General features: G+C 43.9%; 1 long non-coding RNA gene across 13 annotated transcripts in view; it reads right to left on the minus strand.

Annotated features, from left to right (window-relative positions):
- Window positions 1-21,304, minus strand: part of LOC130543888 (uncharacterized) — a 310,572-nt gene that overhangs the window by 208,401 nt on the left and 80,867 nt on the right. For 3 of the 13 annotated variants that reach the window (XR_008959621.1, XR_008959620.1, XR_008959617.1), the window contains 2 exons: window positions 13,792-18,908; window positions 57-13,571 (listed from right to left, as the gene is read on the minus strand). This is a non-coding gene — a long non-coding RNA (uncharacterized LOC130543888). Of the gene's footprint in view, window positions 1-56; window positions 13,572-13,791; window positions 21,270-21,304 lie in introns of all 13 variants that reach the window. The other 10 variants (XR_008959615.1, XR_008959616.1, XR_008959625.1 and 7 more) reach the window with 7 other exon arrangements.

Here is a 21,304-nt window from a genome sequence, read left to right on the forward strand (position 1 = left end):
TCTCTGGATTCCCTTTCCTGCTTGTTTTGTGTGTTGGGAGAAAATGGGAGGGGTACCTTAAAGGGCACATCTGAGCCTGGTTCCATGAACATCTATGCTGACGTAGGAGCCAAGATTTCCAGCCTTCGTGCATCTCCTTATGCGGTTCTTCTGAAGCAGCAGTTCCCTCCAGGCCCCAGGCTCTGGGTCAGATGCACAATAGCTACTGTTCCCTGGCTGGCATCTGAAGGATCAGGGATGGGTTCTCTCTTGCCAGGATAATGGGAATTTTTTTTAAAATTTTTTTATTATGTTTTGTTATTCCCCATACAGTACATCATTAGTTTTTGATGTAGTGTTCCATGATTCATTGTTTGCGTATAACACCCAGTGCTCCATGCAATACGTGCCCTCCTTAATACCCAGCACCGGCCTAGCCCAATCCCCCACCGCCTCCCCTCTGAAACCCTCCGTTTGTTTCCCAGAGTCCATAGGGGAAGACTTTTTTAAACAAACCCAATTTGATGAGTTTTGACACATGTATATACCCATGATAATGAACATAGTCATCATTCTCAAAAAATTCCCTGATGCCCTTACAATCCTTCCCTCCCCCAACCATCCCGTCACCAGGTAATCACTGGTCTACTTTCTGTCTGTCTGTCTGTTTGTTGGTTTATTTTTATGCAAGGGTGCTCTTTATTTTTTTATTTAAATCCAATTAATTAACATATAATGTATTATTTGTTTCAGAGGTAGAGGCCAGTGATTCATCAGTCTCATATAATACACAGTGCTCATTACATCACGTGCCCTCCTTAATGCCCAGCACCCGGTTACCCCATCCCCCACCACCTCCCCTCCAGCAACCCTCAGTTTGTTTCCTATGATTAAGAGCCTCTTATGGCCTGTCTCCCTCTCTCTCATCTTGTTGTATTTTTCCTCTCTTCCCCATGATCCTCTATTTTGTTTCTTTAATTCCACGTGTGCATGAGATCATATGATAATTGTCTTTCTCTGATTAATTTATTTTGCTTAGCGTAATCCCACCAGTTCCATCTACATCATTGCAAATGGCAAGATTTCATTGTTTTGATGGCTGAGTAGTATTCCATTATACACACCACATATATATATTCCATTCCATATATACCACATCTTCTTTATCCATTCATCTGTCAATGGACATCTGGGCTCTTTCCATAGTTTGGCTGGTGTGGACATTGCTGCTATAAACATTGGGATGCAGGTGCCCCTTCGGGTCACTATATTTGTATCTTTGGGATAAATACCTAGTAGTGCAATTGCTGGGTCATAGGGAAGTTCTGTTTTTAACTTTTTGAGGAACCTCCAAATTCTTCTCCAGAATTAGATACCAGTTTCCATTCCCGCCAACAGGGCAAGAGGGTTCCCCTTTCTCCTCATCCTTGCCAACATCTGTCATTTCCTGACTTGTTAATGAGGTGGTATCTCATTATGATTTTGATTTGTATTTCCCAAGTGATATTTAACATTTTTCATGTGTCTGTTGTCCATTTGTATGTTTTCTTTGGAGAATGTCTATTTGTGTCTTCTGCCCATTTCTTGCTTGGATTATTTATTCTTTGGGTGTTGAATTTGAGAAGTTCTTTATAGATTTTGGATATTAGCCCTTTATCTGATTAAGACATTTGCAAATATCTTCTCCCATTCCGTGGGCTGCCTCTTAGTTTTTTTGACTGTTTCCTTGGCTGTGCAGAAGCTTTTTATCTTGATGAAGTCCCACAAGTTCATTTTTTCTTTTGTTTCCCTTGCCTTTGGAGATGTGTCATGAAAAAGGTTGCTGTCCTAGAGGTTGCTGCCTATGCTCTCCTCTAGGATTCTGATGGATTCCTGTCTCACACTTAGGTCTTTCATCCATTTGGAGTTTATCTTTGTGTATGGTGTGAGAGAGTGGTCAAGTTTCATTCTTTTGCATGTAGCTGTCCAATTTTCCCAACACCATTTGTTGAAGAGAGCGTCTTTTTTCCATTGGGTATTCAGTCCTGCTTTGTGGAAGATAAATTGACCATAGAGTCGAGGGTCCACTTCTGGATTCTCTGTTCTGTTCCATTGATCTATGTGTCTGTTTTTGTGCCGGTACCATACTGTCTTGATGATTACAGCTTTGTAATATAGCTTGAAGTCTGGAATCATGATGCCTCCAGCTTTGGATTTCTTTTGCAATATTACTTTTGCTATTTGGGGTCTTTTCTGGTTCCATACAAGTTTTAGGATTGTTTGCTCTGGGTCTATGGAAAATGCTGATGGTATTTTGATAGGGATTGTGTTGAATGTGTAGATTGCTTTGGGTAACATAGACATTTTAACAATATTTGTTCTTCCAATCCATGAGCATGGAATGTTTTTCCATTTCTTTGTGTCTTCCTCGATTTCTTTCATAAGGTTCTATAATTTTCAGAGTACAGACCATTTACCTCTTTGGTTCTGTTTATTCCTAGGTAATTTAATGGGTTTTTTGGGCAACTGTAAATGGGATCGATGCCTTCTCTTTCATCTGCCTCATTCTTAGTGTATCAAAATGCAACTGACTTCTGTGCACTGATTTCATATCCTGCCACTTTGCTGAATTCCTGTATGAGTCCTAGCAATTTTTGGGTGGAGTCTTTGGGACTTTCTCCATAGAGTACCTTGTTTGACTTCTTCTTTGCCAGTTTGGATGTCTTTTCTTTCTGTTGTCTGATTGCTGAGGCGAGGACTTCCAGTACTATGTGGAACAACAGCAGTGAGAGTGGACAGCCTTGTCATGTTCCTGACCTTACGGGAAAAGCTCTCAGATTTTCACCATTGAGGATGATATTTGCCATGGGTTTTTCATATGTGGCTTTTATGATGCTGAGGCATGTTCCCTCTATCCCTACACAGCAGAGAGTTTTTATCAAGAAAAGATTTTGTATTTTCTTAAATGCTTTTTCTGCATCAATTGAGAGGATCGTATGGTTCTTGACCTTTCTTTTATTAATGTGGTGTATCACATTGATTGATTTGCAGATGTTGAACCATCCTTGCAGCCCAGGAACAAATCCTAAATGGTCACGGTGAATTATCCTTTTAATGTACTGTTGGATCCTATTAGCTAGTATCTTGGTGAGAATTTTTGCATCGATGTTCATCAGGAATATTGGTCTGTAATTCTCCTTTTTGGTGGGGTCTTTGGTTTGGGGATCAAGGTAGTGCTGGCCTCATAGAAAGAGTTTGGAAGTTTTCCTTCCATTTCTATTTTTTGAAACCGCTTCAGGAGAATAAGTTATTAATGCTTCTTTATATGTTTGGTTTCCGCTGGTAGGCCATCTGGTCCTGGACTCTTGTTTGTTGGGAGATTCTTAATTACTGCTTCAATTTCTTTGCTGATTATGGGTCTGTTCAGGTTTTCTATTTCTTCCTGTTTCAGTTTTGGTAGTTTATATGTTTCTGGGAATGCATCCATTTCTTCCAGATTGCCAAGTTTGTTGGCACATAATTGCTCATAATATGTTCTTATAATTGTTTGTATTTCTTCAGTGTTGGTTGTGATCTCTCCTCTTTCGTTTGTGATTTTGAGTCCTTTCTCTTTTCTTTTGGATAAGTCTGGCTAGGGTTTATCAATCTTATTCTTTCAAAGCATGAGCTCCTAGTTTTGTTGATCTGTTCTACTGTTCTTTTGATTTCTATATCATTGATTTCTGTTCTAATCTTTGTTATTTCTCTTCTCCTGCTGGCTTTAGGCTTTATTTGCTGGGTTTTTTCCCCATCTCCTTTAGGAGTAAGGTTAGGATGTGTATTTGAGAATTTTCTTGTTTCTTGAGAAAGACCGGTATTGCTATATACTTCCCTCTTAGGACTACCTTTGCTGCATTCCAAAGGTTCTGAACTGTCGTGTTTTCATTTTCATTTGCTTCCATTTTTTTTTTAATTCTTTAATTTTCTGCTTGGCGCCTTCATTCTTCAGTAAGATGTTCTTTAAGCTGGGGCGCCTGGGTGGCACAGCGGTTAAGCATCTGCCTTCGGCTCAGGGCGTGATCCCGGCGTTATGGGATTGAGCCCCACATCAGGCTCCTCCGCTATGAGCCTGCTTCTTCCTCTCCCACTCCCCCTGGTTGTGTTCCCTCTCTCGCTGGCTGTCTCTGTCTCTGTCGAATAAATAAATAAAATCTTAAAAAAAAAAAAGATGTTCTTTAAGCTCCATGTATTTGTGGTCTTCCAAATTTTTTCTTATGGTTGACTTTAAGTTTTACAGCATTGTGGGGACACCTGGGTGGCACAGCTGTTAAGCGTCTGCCTTCGGCTCAGGACGTGATCCCGGCGTTATGGGATCGAGCCCCACATCAGGCTCCTCCACTATGAGCCTGCTTCTTCCTCTCCCACTCCCTCTGCTTGTGTTCCCTCTCTCGCTGGCTGTCTCTGTCTCTGTCGAATAAATAAAATCTTAAAAAAAAAAAAAAGTTTTACATTATTGTGGTCTGAAAATATGTAGGGAACCATCCCAGTCTTTTGGTACCTGTTGAGACCTGATTTGTGACCCAGTATGTGATCTATTCTGGAGAATGTTCCATGTGCACTTGAGAAGAATGTGCATTCTGCTCCTTTAGGATGAAGTGCTCTGAATATATCTCTAAAGTCCATCTGGTCCAGTGTGTCATCCAAAGCCCTTGTTTTTTGATGCAAAGAGTGAGATCTTGTTGATTGTTGATCTTCTGCTTAGATCATCTGTCCATTGCTCTTTGCAAACTGAAGGGTAAGAAATCAGAGAAAGACAAACCTTATGAGACTCTTGACTCTGGGAAACAACCTGAGGGTTGCGGAAGGGGAGTTGGGTGGGCGGATGGGGTAACTGGGTGATGGGCATTAAGGAGGGCACGTGATGTAATGAGCACTGGGTATTATATGCAACTGATGAATCACTAAACTTCACCTCTGAAACATATACTGTACATTAATTTTTTTTAAAAAAAAGCAGGTAGATAGAGCAATGGAACAGAAGAGAGAGCCCCCAAATAAATTCACACATACATGGATAAATGATCTTTGATGAGGGTGCCAAGAGTACACAATGAGGAAAGGATAGTCTCTTTAACAATCAACAGAATGAAAAGGCAGTCTATAGAATGGGAGAATCCAATTGCAAACCTTGTATCAGAAAAGAGACTAGGGGCCCTGGGTGGCTCAGCTGATTAAGCATCCAACTCTTGATTTCAGCTTAGGGCATGATCTCAGGGTTATGAGTTCAAGCCCTGCTTTGGGCTCCATACTCATTTTGGATTCTGCTTGAGATTCTCTACCTTGTCCTCTGCCCCACCTACTACTTGCTCACTCTCTCTCTAAAAAATAAAATCTTTAAAAAATAAAAAAGAGGCTAATATCCAAAATATATAAGAAACTGCTACTAATCATTAAAATAAAAGTGTTTAATCCAGGGGCGCCTGAATAACTCAGTTGGTTAAGCATCTGCTTTCTGCTCAGGTGATGATCCCGGAGTCTTGGAATCAAGTCCCACATCAGGCTCCCTGCTCAGCAGAGTCTGCTTCTCCCTCTGACCCTCCCTCCTCTTGTGCTTTCTCTCGCTCTCTCAAAATAAATGAATCTTTTAAGAAAGTGTTTCACCCAACATAAAAATGGGCTAAATATTTCAATAGACATTTTTCCAATGAAGAAATACAAATGGCTGACAGACATATGAAAAGCAGCTCAGCATCATTAATCATCAGAGAAATCCAAATCAAAGGACAATATCATGTCACCTGTTAGGATGGTTTATATATATGTTGGTAAGAAAATGGAAATTTGAACATTCATATACTGTTAGTGAGAATGTAAAATGGTACAGCCATTATGGAAAACAGTACTGAGTTTCCTCAGATAATTGCAAATAGAACCACCATATGATCCAGTAATCACATATCTAGGGATACATCCAAAGGAAATGAAATCAGTAGATGACCCTAGTATTTGTTATGATAGTCACCAACTCCTGTGTCGTGTTGAATTCAGAGGAAATAATTTTATCTTCCATCACTATTATGTTAACTATAAACTGTAAGTGTCCTTCATCAAGTTGACAAAGTCTTTCTTAATTCTTATTTTGCTGAGAGTTTTTAAAATCTTGAATGTATGTTGAATTGTCCTAAATGCTTTTTCTGTATCTGCTGAAATGATCAAGATTCTTCTTCTTCAGTCCATTGACTTGGGCATTACTGTATCAGTTTCCCATTGCTGTAACCAATTACCACAAATGTATTGCCTTCAAACCTCATAAATATAGTGTCTTACACTTCTGCAGGTTAGAGTCTCATATGGGCCTCACTGGACTAAAATAAATACGTCTGTAGGGTGTTCCTTTTTGGAGGCGCTGGGAGAGAATATTGTTCCTGGCTTTTTCTAGCTTCTAGAGGTTGTCTACACTCCCTGCTTAGTTGCCCCTTCCACCTCTAATGCCAGCAATAGCTGACTGACTGCCCCACATCCTAGTGGACTCTTCTGCTGCACTTCCACTTTTAATGACCTTGTGACCACTTGGATAATCCAGGATCATCTCCTGATTTTAATGTGAGCTGATTGGCAACCTAATTCCATCTGCAACTTTAATTCCCCTTCCCCATGTAAGGCAACATGCGGGCAGATTCCAAGGATTAGAACATGGACATTTGTGGGGGGCATCATTCTGCTAGAGCTGGTACCCAGGGCTGAGTGTCAAGGAGCAGGGACATATATGAATGCAGGAGCCCATCTCCCCATGGTGCCTAGGGAGAGAATAAGAGGGACTTAGGGTTGCCCCTTTCTGGAATCTCAGGGAGCAGAGCTCTTGAGCATCTATACACGACCTGTGCCCCTCTCATTGTGCTCCTCACTTTCTGCACAGATGAGAGCTGAACTTTTCTGGGTGGAAGATTTGTGGGGGGCCCCTCATTCAGCTCTGGTCCACTCCCTCATTCACCCAACTCACTGTTCTACTTGTCCCTCCCCCATGCCAGGGTCTGTGGTCCAGGTGGGGTTGACTCAGCCACCCTCAGTGTCCAAGGGCCAAGGAGAGATGGCCACCAACACGTGCACTAGGGGAGCAGCTCAGCTTCAGCAACACCTGGGCTTTGTTGCCAAACTCCTGACCCCCAGATTTGCAATTGCCTCTCAGAAGAGCTTCCTGGGCTCCAGGTCAGGCAGCCAGGCTTCTTGATCTCTGGGCTTCAGCCTGGAAAAGAGGCTGATTATTACTGCTTAGTGTGGGACAGCAGCTTGATGCCTACATTGTCCTCAAGGCCCACAGGGAAGTGAGATAAAAACCTGTTGGCTGTCTGTACCTTCTCACTGTCCAGAGTTATTGCTGTCATTTTGTGGGCAAGTGGCTGCTGCTGAGTTCTGGAGTAGTGTAATGGGGGCCGTCCTTTCTCCTCTGGTTCTCTGATACTGTGTGGTTGATGCACCCCCATTTCTAAGATCCTGGGTATGGTTTGCTGACCCAGCTGTCCACAATTTCTGGAGCTTTTGGTCAGATCACTCAGTCCTGCACTGGAAGTATTGGTGTGGATTATTATGTTAGTGACTGGAACCAGCTTTGCTCTGGGAAAAAAATGCAGAGTCCCTCTTCTTCCCTTGAAAGTTCTGCTTCCCTCCAATTTCCTGATACCATATGTGTACACCCAAACAACAGACCCAATCAACCCTTGGGTCCAGTATCAGGCAGAGGTTAACTGGCGTGTGCCAAAGAGGGCTGGGTGGTCCCTCCCATTCCTCAGAGTGGAGCACCCACAAGATGTGCTTAGCGCTCTCTCCCTCTCCTTGAGGCCTTCCCTATTTTGTCCCCCAATCAGGAATGATGGAGAGAGAGCAACACAGGATGAGGTGAAGGGGATCCCCCTGACTGCCACAGTGGAAAGTGGGTTGGTCTTGGCTGATCTGTCATGGTCTTTGGTCCTTCTGCTGTTCTTTTTTTTTTTTTTTTAAGATTTTATTTATTTATTTGACAGAGAGATAGGCAGTGAGAGAGGGAACACAAGCAGGGGGAGTGGGAGAGGAAGAAGCAGGCTCCCAGCAGAGGAGCCCAATGTGGGACTCGATCCCGGAACGCCGGGATCACGCCCTGAGCCGAAGGCAGACGCTTAACGACTGCGCTACCCAGGGGCCCCTTCTGCTGTTCTGAATCTGGAACAAGTTCTCTCTGAGGTTGGGTTCCCTCTGGATCCCCCTCTACAGTGATCTACAATGGAGGAAGAAGCTGTGGAGGTCACTTCACTGAGTGCAAGGCTGTGGAAGAGGCTGCAGTCTTAAGAGGAGGCTCCTGGGCAGTGAAGAGACCCCACTCTGGGAGGAGGGGATAGTGGACAGGTGGATGGGCATGCAACTCTCTCTCCAAGGTCCCCTTCTGTATGTACATCTGGCCCTAACACAGCAGGAGGAGTTGTGGGCCTGCCTTGCCACAAACCCCTGGGGTACATCAGCTGTGGGAGGCCATCAAGGGGAGGGGAAGGATCTGCATGACTTCCCTGTCCTCCCTTTGAGTGGGGCCAGTAGGTAAAATCAACTTTGGGCCCCGCGGGAAGCAGAACTCGAAGGGTCTTTCCATCACAGCCTCGTCCTCTTTCCTCCCCACTCCTCTCACTCTCTGCTCAGGTGATTTGTTGACAGTGGATCAGGGGAGGCCCTGCCACTTCCTTCTTATAGACATCATATGACCTCAGACTCACCATCCCTGTGTCTCTTTCCATTTCAGGGCCCTGGGCACAGTCTACACCGTCTCGGGAATCTCAGTGTCGGGGTCTCCTGGACAGAGAGGTGCTGTGTCTCGCACTGGGCTCGCAGTGCGTCATTGGACTTTGGCACAGGATGAATGCTGTCCTCAAAACTGTGACCCTCTGAAGCCCCCGCACTTAGCTTCCTCTGGTGTTCTGGTGATGCATGCTGCTTCAGTTAGTTGTGAAAAGTCCTATTCGACGGAAAACTGAGTATATTTAGAATGATGTGTTCATTGAATAGATCGATGTAAGAAGTGACCTCTAAGGATTCATGTGTGAGTTCTTTTCTCTAGGAAATTGTCTTGATGACTCATCCCATGTCTTCCGTGACTATAGGATTAACCATGCTTTTTTGCCTCAATTTGGACAAGTCACTTAACTCCTTTGCAGGTAGGCTGCATGCAGAGGTGACCAAACTTATTTTACAAGTTTGGACTAAATGAACAAATGCATTGACTGCTTAGGACATGTGGAAGACCCCTGAGGGTGGGTCTTTGGAAAAACCCTGAGAGACCGTGGTCAACCTGGCCGGGAGGGCAGTGACACCGCAGTGCTACTATGTATCCTACATCCTCTAGACTCCAGGAGAGACATCCAGCTGTAGCCACCCATGTTTTAAGAAAAAGTGGCAGGGAAAAAGACAAAATGTCAGACACAAAAGAAAGAACTGAGAAAATAATGCCCATAACATAGGATGACTGGGGTTGACTGTGACAATGGAGAGAGACAGCTGTGACAAGACAAGGATCTCAGAGCTGCAGAGAGGCGCATGCCTCTCTGAGTGATCATGATTTGCTCAGAGGACATGACCCAGTAATGTGAGACTAGGCTGTCAGTAGGCCACCAACCAACATTTAGTGAAGGGTAGCATGACAGATACATCCCAAGATCTTACATGAATACAACTTCTCTCTCTCCTCACAAATGCCCCCTTGAGGAATGACTGTTAGTCCTGTTTTCGACATGAGGAGACATCTCCTAGAAATGTTTTTTGATCCTGCTGTGTGTCATGTGGTGTGAATGGCAGAGCGAGGCATGGTGCAGACCATGCAGATTCAGATCCTGCACCCTCCCCACTGCAACGTGTTGTCCTCACTGCACTGTCTCTGGAGAATCTCTGTCCCGTTCACCAGGTGCAAGGAGGTAAGTGCAGGATTACTGGTAAGAACTTCACATTCTCTCCCTCCATGGATCCTAATTATTCTTGGGAAGATATACATAAAATAACCACACAATAAAAAGTTCAACTAATAGGAGATCCCTGAAAAAGATGACCTGGGCACAGCTCTAGTCAGGGAGATTTTGGGAGGTTCTCTGGAAGAGGGGCTGACTGAACCCCTATCTGAGGAATGCATTCAGGGTAACTTGGGGTGCAGCCTGGGTAGTGGCTGGAGTGGGCAGTGGAGGAGGTGATGCCTGCAGAAAGAACATCGTATGGATGGAATCAGGAGGCGATGAGGAAAGTTTGAGGACGAGGCGATGGGAGGTCAATGTGACTGGAGCTGTTTCGCAGTCAACAGACAACTCGTAACCAACCAAGCAAACCGCATGCTGCCTAGACACAGCTCAGTGCGGTCAACTCAAAGCCACAGTAATGCTGTCGTGAGGCTCAGACTTCCACTGTGACATGAGGCCCAGCGAGAAGCCGAGTCCTTCCCAACCCGTCTGCTGCACACACGTCAGTGTGATGTACGTGTCTGGAGTGGTCTCCAGGCAAACAGGATGATGAAAATCAGCTACTTCCTCTTGACTGCTCTAGCGAGGCCTTGGGCAATTTGGAGCAATTTTACATGTATTTTTTTAATTTTTTTTAAAGATTTTATTTATTTGACAGAGAGAGAGACAGCGAGAGAGGGAACACAAGCAGGAGGAGTGGGAGAGGAAGAAGCAGGCCTCCCGCCAAGCAGGGAGCCCGATGCGGGGCTCGATCCCAGGCCCCTGGGATAATGACCTGAGCCGAAGGCAGACGCTTAACGACTGAGCCCCCCCGGTGCCTGTACATATATTTTAAAGATACAGTGTGGATTTAGAATGATAGGCAGTTTTACACCATATCTTGGAATCTCTGTATATCTTCATGTTTTCTTTCTATATAGTACAAGCCTTATCAAGATAAGTAAAATATACATGACCAAAGATAATTGATTTTATTCCCAAATAACTTTCTCTATGACTGTGAAGATGAATTAAGTAAATTTACAAGTTCAAGAAATCATACATATATTAAATATCCAAACTCTACCATTACAAAATTGTGCATATGATAAGCTTTAGTTTTTTTTAAGTTGGAGGAAGAATATAACAACAAAGCCCTGTTTAATGACCTAAATTCAACCTGAGGATCTGGTTGGTCACTATTATCCAGAGGTGCCACGTCATATTATTCAGTATACGATTTTAAGAAAATTCTTTTATTTTTTTAAAATTTAATTCCTTTTAAAGTGACGCTCTATTTTGAAGCTGAGTTTCATGTCTGTGACCTAACAGTGTGCACACAACTGCATGAGGAGTCTCTCTGAGACACAGTTTACGTTGAACTGTGATTCCTGCAAACACCTGAGGATAATCAGTCATGGACTGTGGCTTGAGTATGAGTATGATGTGGTGAGTGACTTTAGTGCAAATGGCAGCTTAAAGACCTCCAAAAATTCTCTCCTCAAAAAAAAATCAATGAGGAAACTGGCAAAAATTGCCACCAACATCTTAAGAACTCTGGAAATAAACTCAAACTTGCAGCAGTAGAGGGAATGTTGATACTGGTGGAAGAGGGAGGAAAAAAAACAGGTGAGTCTCAGTCAGAACCATGAGTTTTGTGCTGTTTTAACATGGCCTAGTCCCATCCCCTGCCCTGTGGCTCCAGAGTAGTTCAGAAAACTAAAGCCCATGTTCACAGTGAAAGACAGCAATGCGGCAGCCACTGGAGAGAACAGAATGGGTCCGGAGCTCCCTCAAACCTCATTTCTAGAGAATTACCACTAATGGGTCTGAGGGATGTCTGCAAGACCCTACTTGTTTGACTGTTTGTGTTTAATCTCACTTGGAGCTTGCCCAGAACAAAAAGCCTTTTCCCAGCATAATTGTCAAAAAAGAAATTATAGGCAGTTGCTTAACTTGTGGTTGGTTGGTTAAAGTGATAGATATTAGTTGGAGCAAACAATAGAGTAATAGAAAGCTTACAAGGACCACCAAAAAATGAGATTTCCATGAGGGGATCTGAAAAGTTCTGACTTATTCTTACGAATCTAGAACACTGTAAGCATACCCAGGAGAGACCCTAGAAGGCCCTTAGCTCTCCCCCTGCCTGACCTGGATGTTCTGCACAAGCAACAATGAAGGTTTTCAGCTACCAGCTGAATTTTGAAGATACGATTCAACATGCTCACGAAGCCCTTCGACAAAGACTGAATGACTTAGTTCTAGGCTGTTCGTGAGATCTCTCTCCGGCCAATAGCTGACCGCCATAGAGCTGAGCAGGGACTACAGTGGTCACACGTGACAAAGAATACAGACTTTGGAGAATTAGTTCATTAAAGTCACTAATGAGAAAGCAATGACAAAAAATAGCAAAGCCAACAAATCCTAGGGAAGAGTGAGAATCCGATTTCTAGAGTTGTCATATGATATTATTTTAAATAACCAATTTACAGTCCCCCTCCCCAGTAACAAGATACCTGCAGGGAAACCAGAAGTCTGACTGTGCAGAAAAAAGTTGGCATACCAGGGCCAAGTGTGCTTTCCTATGACAGGCCTGCTTGTCAGACTGACCCTGTCTGAAGTCTGGGAACTTGGAATCAAGAGGGTCCCCACCATTCTCTGGTAAGTGTGGCTTGCTGTGCCTAGACTGTTGGTGCAAACCCTGTGGTTTATGCAGCACATATCTTTGCTGATAGAACTCTGAAATTCAGGTATGTGCGAGGCAGAGGGTGCCTAAATGACCAGTTCCCACTAAAAACCTCTGAGTACAAAGTCTCTAATGAGCTTTCCTGGAAGATGTTTCACACTTTATTGCTGGAGGAATGAAGTGTACCTTTGTGATGCCACTGGAGCAGTTCTCTTGAAAGCTTGTGGCTGGTTTTCTCTGAACCTCCCATGCACCTTTCCCTTTGCTTATTTTGCTTAGTGTGCTTTCACTGTAATAAATCACAACTATCAGGATGGCTATATACTGAGTTCAGTTAGTCTTTCTAGAGGGACGGATGTTGGAGGTGCTCTTGGGCTGTCCCCCACACATAAGCTGATATACAAGGAGAAAAAAGCAATGAATACACACTGTCCCTAAGCAAAGTCCAGACACTGGACTTACGAGACAGATACTTTGTATCAGCTCTTTTAAGTATATGTAAAGAATTAAGGGAAATGATATTTAAAGAACTAAAACATAGTATGAGACTTATATCTCTCCAAGTAGAGAATAACAATAAAAAAGATGTGAATTATAAAAGAGAAACAGATATTCTGGAGTTGAAAAGTATAGTAACAACTGAAAATGTCACTAAAGGGGCTTGTATTCACTTCCTAGGACCGCTGTAAGAAATTACTACACTCTACATGGGCTAAAACAATAGAAATTTACTCTTTCACACGTCTGAAGGCTGGAAATCTGAAGTCAAGCTATAACTTAGGCTCTGTTTCCTATTGAAAGAGCTAGAGAACTATCTTTCCTTGCCCCTTGCTATCTTTTGGTAGTTTCTGGAAATTCATGGCTTTCCTTGGATTGCATCTGCATCACTCTAAACCCTGCCTCTGTCATCACATGGTGGCTTTCTCCCCTCTGTGTCTGTGTGTCCAAACCTCCCTGCTCTTATAAGGACAGCAGCCATTCAATCAGGGCACACTCTAATCCAGTGTAACCTTATCTTTTTTTTTTTTTTTAAAGATTTTATTTATTTATTTGACAGAGATAGAGACAGCCAGCGAGAGAGGGAACACAAGCAGGGGGAGTGGGAGAGGAAGAAGCAAGCTCATAGCGGAGGAGCCCGATGTGGGGCTCGATCCCGTAACGCCGGGATCACGCCCTGAGCCGAAAGCAGACGCTTTAACCGCTGTGCCACCCAGGCGCCCCCAGTGTAACCTTATCTTGATTATATCTGCAAAGACCTTATTTCCAAATAAGGATACTTTCACAGGTACTGTGGGGTACAACTTTAATGTATAATTTGGGGAGACACAAAGCCACAACAAAGCTGAACAACAGATTTGAGCAGGAAAAAGACAAAAATTTGAAGATAGATTAATAGAGATCCAGTCTGATGAACAGTGAGTTAAAAAATATGGATGGGAGAAAAAAATAGCAGAGCCTCGCGGACCTGTATAATACAATAAGCATGCCAACATATGCACAAAGAAAAGTCCCCAGAAAAAGAAAAGACAGAGAATGAAATATAAAATAAGTAAAAGATAAAATAAATAAAAGAGAGGGACAGTGAAGATATGTGAAGGAACAATAGCCAAAATCTCACCAAATTTCATGAGAAACATTAATAAAAATATTCAAGAAGTTCAAAAAAGTCCAAGCAGGATAAACCCACCTCATAATAAAATTGTTCAAGGCCAAAGACAAAGAGAAAATCATGAAAGCAACTAATCATTTACAAAGGCTCCTCAATTTTATGGCTAATTTTCATCAGAAACCAGAGGCCAGAAGGCAGTGGGATGACATGAAAAGTGCCAAAAGACAGGAACTGTCAGCCAAGAGCTCTGCATCTAGCAGATGTCTTTCAGTAATAAAGGAGACATTGAGACATTCCCAGATAACATCTGAGAGAACCCACTGCTTTCACAAGGCCTACAAAGAAATACTAAGGGCCCTTCAAGCTGAAATGAAAAGACAACAGAGTAACTTAAATCTACATGAAGAAATAAAGAGTTGCATAGGTTAATATACAAGAAAGTGTAAATATATAAGTATGTATATGTTGGCTAATGAATTTAAATAAAAAATATAAAAGTATGTAAGATGTGTATAATTGTAAACAATGTATTATTTTCTCCTGATTTAAAAGGCACCACCTGAAGTCAATATTATAAACATGCTGACGAGCACACAGTGTATAAAGATATAATTTGTATGACCATGGCAATAAGGGGAGGGTGTGCATTGAATCTACATGAAGGTAGTTTCTATATGCCATGGAAATTAATCTGGTATTAATCCAATTAGAATGTTATAATTTAAGGTGTTAATTATAATCTGAGGGAAGCTACTAAGAACATAACCCAGAATATATAGCAAAAGAAGCACCATGGAAATGTATTCGGTACGCTAGAACATAACATAAAAAACCGGTAATGGAGGACTATTAGAAAAGAGATGACATATACAGCCAAAAAACCAAACCAAAACAAAAAACAGATACCAATGCTAGCTGATTAGTAATGAAATATTCATGGATTATATACTCCAATTCAGAGGCAGATATTGGCAGAATGGATTTAAAAAAACCCTATAATCTCTATTTGCTGCCTATGAGGGAGTCACGCTTTAAGTCTAAGACAGAGAGGTTGAAAATAAAAGGAAAATAAATGCTAAGCAAGTAGTAACCAAAAGAGAACGAGACTGGCTTTGATAATATAAGACAAACTTTTATGACATTTTTCTTCTAGAAAAAAAAAGGACATTTTATAATGACAAAAGGGCCCATCCTTCGAGATTATGAACGTTTTACAAGAGAACTCCAAAATACATAAAACAAAATGACAAAAATGAAGAGAAACAGACCCCTCAACAATTGGAGACTTCAATATTCAACTTCCAATAATGAAAAGTCATTTCTTGTGATGCTCACAGGGTGGGAGGAGTAGGGGCTGAGATCCATATTTCATGGTGCAGGTACTGAAATTTAGAGATTAAGTGACTTTCTCAGAGTTGCAGCTCAACTGCAACTGAATGATGGTTCTGAGTCAGGGGATACAGACGGTTCCCTGGAGATAGAGATCCCTGATCACCTGAATACGAGATCAGGTCCTGGACACCTGAATTGAGCCCTTTCCTCACTCCCTTGCTCATATCCTCTTGCCCCAAGGTTTCTGCAGGCAGACACCTGGTATGTCAAGGAGGTGCCTGCACCAAGAGGATGGCTCAAATCCTGACCCAACTCCTGGCTCTGTGTTTCAATCCCTGACTCAAAATACATTGTCTTTCCTCCAAATGAAGAACAACCCCTGATGGAGTGGGGGGATCTGAGCATGTCTCCATCTCCCCTCACTTGCCCCCAGCACTTGATTCTATCTGCTGCCTTTCAGTGAGACTCCCTGGTGGTCAGGTGATCACCCTGAATGACCAGTAGTCTGCTTGCCTCCCAACTGGCTCAGAACCCAGGACATTCTAAACCAACTGCCCACGTGACAGTTGCCCAAAGAACTAGCTTCGTCTTCAACTGACCAAACTTGGATGATGAGCAGTTCATTAACTAGGAGAGGGGTCTGCCAGGCTGGACTTTTGTGGCTTAGTGGATGAAATCTACACAGCTCCAGTGTCTCCCTGACTATCTGACCCACCCTCAGAGCAGCCACTATGGAAGGCATGGCTGAGAGCAGGAAGTAGCCACACTGGCCCTTGAGTATGCACCTTCCCTGCTCACTCCTTCCTTTCCAACATCCAGTGTCTTTTGTACAAACCACAGTCCTTCTTCTTGAATCTAATTACTGATTTTACTCCCATGCCACCTTCAATGGAGTAGTTAGTGGGGGTGATATTTGTGGCCCTACCATGTTGTTTGGTCAGATGCCCATTTCAATGTGGCTGAACCACTGTGGGCACAGCCAGCAGAACAGTGGACAGCCAGCAGATCTTCTTAAACACAAATAGTTATATTGTGAATCCCGTGTTTGAATCCCTTATGATCTTTTTCTTTTTATAACCTGAGCCACAATCCTAGAAAACAAACTGAAAATAGAACTGTTGATATGCAGCTGAGAGAAGACCCTGGGAGCACATTCATTCATTCCTATGCTGCACTTCTGTTCTATGAGCAAAGAGGGGTATTATGATCTGTGATGGGGCTGTGATTTTATGAGGATGAGACAATGTAGAAAGGCAGCACAGCACAGGGACGGAGAGAGAGAGCATGAGAGCTGGTGTCTGGTGGCTGGTATCAACTCATGCTAGAAGACACATGTACCTGGGAAAGTTACTTAACCCCTTTGTCCCTGGTTCCCTGTTCTGCGGCATGAGGCCTATTTACTAGTATTCCCTTACGAAGCTTAATATAAGACAGTCCAGACATCACCTGGAGAAAATGACCGGTGCTGCGTAAGTGCTGTGTAAGTGTTCCAGCATTAACTGTCTGCAAGAATAAGCAAGGAATACAGGAGTGGCTGCCTCCGGAGAGGAAACTCGAACAGATACAGGGCAGGGGAGGGTGCAAGGTGACATTTCAGCCCTCACATGGGCATGATGCTTTACAGCTCATGGAGAGTATCTGTCATCATTTCCTGTCATCCCCCATCATCCTCATGGGTTATGCAGGGTAGGTGCTGTGACCCCTGTTTTGTGATTCATGGCTCTAAATTGTAGAGATTTTAAATGACGCCTGGAGTCACAAGGCTGATGACAGATCTGAGATAGGAAAGTAGTTGTTTCCTTGGGGACAGAGATCCCTGAACAACCCCTACCGCCTCCCCTGAGTCCTCCAGATCATGTGCTGGACTTCTGAACCAAGGGCTACCCTCCCTCCATTCCCCAAATTTTCCTGCCCCAAAGTTGCTGTCAGAACATAGAAGGTGCTGGAGCCAAGAGAAGGGCACATGCCTCCACCCAAACGTTTCAATCTCTGACCCAAAAGCTATGATATTTTCCTGAAAGGAAGTCCCTTAACAGGTCGGGGGAAAATCCCTCCTCCTCCCACGTCATCACACATCAGCTGCCTCAAGGCAGACCGACGGTGTGACCAGTGCTCTGCTTGACTCCTATGTGGCCCAGAGCCCAGGATTTTCCAAGCCAACTTGCACATATAATTCCTCTCTAATGAATCAGCTTGGCCTTCAAGAACCAACCCTGGATGAACCACTAGTTAATGAGGAAAGTGACCTGATGGACTGGTGCTTTGCTGGTTTAATAGATGAAGCTGACATGTCCTCCACTGTCTTCTGACCACTGATCTGAGCAATAGCCTGAGCAGGCAGAGCCTACACTCTGAGTGTGCACTTCCCGCTCCCCAAACTCTGAAGTCTCTGTAGACTCCTCACCCTTCTCTAGACCTTGCAGTTGCAGGGAGAGAGTTTCTTCCCTCTGCCACCAAATGTTCATTCCACCAACCCAATGGCATTGTCCCTTCTCACCACTGTCCCAGGCAGCACCCAAACACCCAGTAATCCTGTTCACATCAACCAATGGAAATCACTCCATGAAATCCCAGTTTCATTCCTTTATAAAAACTCTGTGGATTTATAGACCGCTGATGTTTGGTTTTGGATCTTGACATCTACGTTCAGAAGAGTTAACCTGTGATTTCCCTTTACTGTGATGTCTATTGCTAGGTGGCATCCAAATTCTCCTGATCTGATGAAAGCAGTGTAGGTGTGTTCCCTCTGCATATGTTCTCTGGAAGAGGATGTCGGAGAGTGGCATCACTTCTAAAACACTTTGTAGAAATCAGAGGAAACGATCTGTGCCTGAGTTTGTTTTGTAGAAAAAAATAGTTTTACATTTGTTTTTTAATTGATGTTTACTTTACATATTGTAAAGTCCCCGAATCTTAAATGTCTAGCTTTATGGTTTCCTGTAATATAAATGCATCTGTTGCCAACACCAATTTGACACACAGAGCATCTCCAGGACCCTGGCAGCCTCCTATAGAAGGAGTTAAGAATAATATCTAACTTATTAGGTTACATGAATAAAATCATCTACTCCATGTATAGTCTAGGCACAACGATTACACATAATTAGCTCAGAAAGAGTGTGGCAGCGTCCTTGGAAGGTAGTTATGTTGCCTGTATGTACTATTACCACCACCCTGTCTCCGCTTTTGTGGCCGCATACATCAGCGGTCACCCCAGTGTTTGGTTGGTTTTCCTGCGGTGCCAACAAGGAAGTTAGGGAAGCAACGGAGAACATGTGCACTCGTTTGCTTTACCATTTTCATCCCAAGTGCCCTGCACTCACATTTCCTCTTCCTGTTCTTCTTTGCCCCAATTTGCTTTGTCTTTTCCTTCTTTTGAGTCCATTACAAAAAAATTTGTTCACAGCTGAAAGGAAGACAAGAATCAGGCATAACCAGAGCCACCCAGGGCAGGTAACCATTAAGTGGAGGATGCTGAGAGCAGATCCAGAATTCCTGGGGCCCCTCCAGCAGGGACCCTTCCGACTCCCAGCCCAGCTCCTGGCTGGGGCCATTCAGGGCTGCGCAGCAGGAGTCCGTGGTACAGACCCAGCGTAAGGGGCCAGAGCAACACTAAGAATGTGAATGAGGTAGGCTGCAGGAGGTTTTATAGACACTGATCCAAGGACCTTAAGTGCCTGTATGAGACCACATACTACAGGATGAGAATTATAAAGAGGGAATGGGGGAAGAGCTACAAAGAGGAGCTTATAGATAGCAAAAACAAAGTGAAAAGAGATGAAAGAGGAAATAAACTGCATGCACAGTTTTGCTCCCTGCATGTAATCCTGTGCATGGATAATTGTAGGAGTGGGGAGGAGGAAGCCTTGGGAAAGGACGGGGACAGTCAGGGTTGGGGTGAGAACTTGGACCCACTGCTCCTGGCAGGATAAAGGCCGACCTGGGGATGACTCTGTCTTCACCTCTGCAATGAGGGAATGGGTCTCTGTGATCTGCAACATATTTTTTCCAGCCTTCAAATTTCATAACTGTGACCATGAATGAACTCCTGTGTCATCTTGTCCTTACAAGAAGGCAGTCACTATCCGCATGCATTTCTGTGTGTGATGTTGCCTTCCTCAGTACTCATGACTCAGTACTCCCCTTCCACTTCTCTCCACTATTTAGTGTTCATCGTCCTTCTCCGTGTCAGCCTCTACCAGCCATGTTATTTTAAAATATGGGGACACCGGAGGAATGATCATGGGTACACTGCCACCCTCCCTCATCAATCAATTGATCAATTAACCAATCCATGCAAACCCAGGGGGCACCTGTAATGGGACTGGGGTTTTGTTGGGCCCTATGGGAGAGAATGGCAATGAGTTCCACATACTACCTGTCCTGTGCCTGGGGTAATTGCAGTTACTTGAAGATCGTTCTCAAAAAATCCCATAGGTTTCCTAGCCCCCTAGAGAGCATGAACATGAAATCAGAAGTAAGCTAACTTGTCTAAATTCCCTTAGTCTATACGTGGGGCAACAGGGGCTCTACAGCTGATGCGATCACATAAACACACAGTACCTGCCACAGTTTGCCCTGAACCTTGGAAGGACTGGGAGGGTGGGCTTTGGGCAGGCCTGGGGTAGGCATGACCAAGGTGTGGGGGGCAGGGCCAATGTGTGGCTGAGGCAGTGGGTTCTGAGAGGAGCACTGACTCCCTGCCCTGCTGCCCAGAGAGAGGTCGTGTCCTGTGGCCAATGCCAGGTGACCAGGTCAGCAGGGCTGTAAAAGCTGGTGTGTGAAATAGGCCCAGCAGCTCCTCATACAGTCCTCTAGAATCCCTGCCGGCCATGGAGGGTCTCCAGGGCAGCTGCACATGGGCCTCTTTCAGATGGAAGCACATTCACAGTTCAGACTTGGGTGAGGTATGGAGGCTGGGATGAGCTAAAGGACATTGGAGCATATGCATAATTGCAGAGGAAAGGTTCTTCAACTCACCTAGCTATGGAAGTGGCCTTTAAGGAGGAGCAAACAGGACAGGAACATAATGTTACTAGTCCTGTACGTTAAAAGGGAGAGAGTTGACCTCTCATCTACCTCCTGGCTCATGCTAGAACTTTGTATCCAGATTCAAGTGTCTGTTGGGTCGCACCAGATTACATCCATCAAGGTTAATAACAAGAAAGATACCAAAATCCCAAGAGGTGCTAATGAAACAGAACCTAAGCTTTGACATCTGGCAGTGGGAAAGAGAAGGAAGTACAGGTTTCATGGGAAAGAATTCTTTTTTTTTTTAAAGATTTTATTTATTTATTCGACAGAGATAGAGACAGCCAGCGAGAGAGGGAACACAAGCAGGGGGAGTGGGAGAGGAAGAAGCAGGCTCATAGCGGAGCAGCCTGACGTGGGGCTCGATCCCATAACGCCGGGATCACGCCCTGAGCCGAAGGCAGATGCTTAACCGCTGTGCCACCCAGGCGCCCCCATGGGAAAGAATTTTTAAATAGGAAAGCAAAAATGATTGCAAACACAGCACACCTGATGCCTATGGACTCCATTCCTCTTACTAATATGTCATTAAAATATGAAATGAACAAATTAGACTTGTACATATATTTCCCTACCCCTTCTGCTTTCCTATCCACCTTCCTCAGTCTCCAGAGCAGCAGGTGCAACCCAACTGTACCCGGAACCCTCTTGCATTGCTTCCTACCTGAGTGTTGTTCCCTACCTGGAGAGTCATCCTCCTCACTGCTGGAATCTTGAATGCTCTCCACAAGAAAATCTATAGAAACACAAATATGATATATAGAAACACAT

This window comes from Ursus arctos, unplaced genomic scaffold (genome assembly GCF_023065955.2).
Source record: "Ursus arctos isolate Adak ecotype North America unplaced genomic scaffold, UrsArc2.0 scaffold_16, whole genome shotgun sequence".
NCBI classification, from domain to species: domain Eukaryota; kingdom Metazoa; phylum Chordata; class Mammalia; order Carnivora; family Ursidae; genus Ursus; species Ursus arctos.